We start from the raw sequence: 1,510 nt of genomic DNA on the forward strand, positions 1-1,510 counted from the left end.
TCGTTATAGTCGAAGATGGTGTCTTGGCCAACATGTACAGCTGATCTACAACATGATCGCCATTCATTAAATGTTTTCTCAACCAACTGCCGAAAGTCTCCATGTGGGCCTTCCTAATCCAGGATTCAGGCTTCCCAGGGTTGTCCGAGCGTAAAATATTCTTGTGTTTCTCAAAGTACGGAGCCACCAAGCTGGAATTGGTCAGAACGTGTGGTGTGCTTCGATCGAGAGAATGGCCGTCCATACATATCGTTGATTTCCTTCCGATCGTGCCTTTTCCACTTAGTCTCCCCTCGTGCCGCGATCGAGGAAGACCAATCGGCTTAAGGTCAGGAATAAAGTCAACACAAAACTCAATTACCTCCTCATTTCCATAGCCCTTGGCGATGCTTCCTTCTGGCCTAGCACGGTTACGAACATATTTCTTTAATATTCCCATGAACCTCTCGAAGGGAACATATTGTGTAGAAATACGGGGCGAGAATGGAAATCTCATCGACTAGGTGAACCAGGAGGTGCGTCATAATATTGAAGAAGGATGGCGGGAACACCAACTCGAAAGCGACAAGACATTGGATCACATCATTACGTAACCGTGGTAGAACTTCTGGATTGATTACCTTCTCGAGAGATTGCATTGAGGAATGCACATAGCTTCACAATGGCTACTCGAACATTTTCGGCAGGAGCCCCTCAAAGCAATCGGAAGCAATTGCGTCATAATCACGTGGCGATCGTGAGACTTCAGGTTTTGGAACTTTTTCTCCGCCATGTTTATTATTCCCTTTATATTGTACTAGAATCAAGACGTGACCTTCATACTTGCTCGGGCATTCAAAAAGATGACCTTCTCTTCTTTGGTCGTAGCATAGGCGGCACGACCTTGAAACCGTTCCGGATGCCGGTCATCGGGGTCTTTCAAACGTTCTTTGGTCCTGCCGTGCTTCCTTTGTATCATTTGTCTTCCCATACACGCCCAAGAAGCTTAGGAGGTTCACGCAAATATTCTTCGTAACGTGCATCACGTCGATTGCAGAGCGGACTTCTAGGACTTTCCAATATTCTAGCTCCCAGAATATAGATTTCTTCTTCCACATGGGTGCGTGCCCGTCCGCTCCCTTCGGAACTGAGTGTCCGCCAGACCCTTTCCAAAGATGACTTTCAAATCCTTGACCATATCAAATACCTCAGCACCGGTGTGTTCCGCAGGCTTCGGCCGGTGATCTGCCTTGCCGTTGTAATGCTTGCCTTTCTTTCTTCTTGGATGAATTTTCGGAAGAAATCGACGATGCCCAAGGTACACGTTCTTCTTACAATTTGGCAAATGTACACTTTCAGTCTCATGTAAGCAGTGCGTGCATGCATTGTATCCCTTATTTGACAGTCCCGAAAGGTTACTAAGAGCAGGCCAATCGTTGATGGTTACGAAAAGCAACGCTCGTAGGTCAAATTCCTCTTCTTTGTGCTCATCCCACACACGGACACCAGGTCTGCCCCACAGCTGTAAAAG

Source organism: Lolium perenne, chromosome 6 (assembly GCF_019359855.2).
Source record: "Lolium perenne isolate Kyuss_39 chromosome 6, Kyuss_2.0, whole genome shotgun sequence".
In the NCBI taxonomy this organism is placed as follows: Eukaryota; Viridiplantae; Streptophyta; class Magnoliopsida; order Poales; family Poaceae; genus Lolium; species Lolium perenne.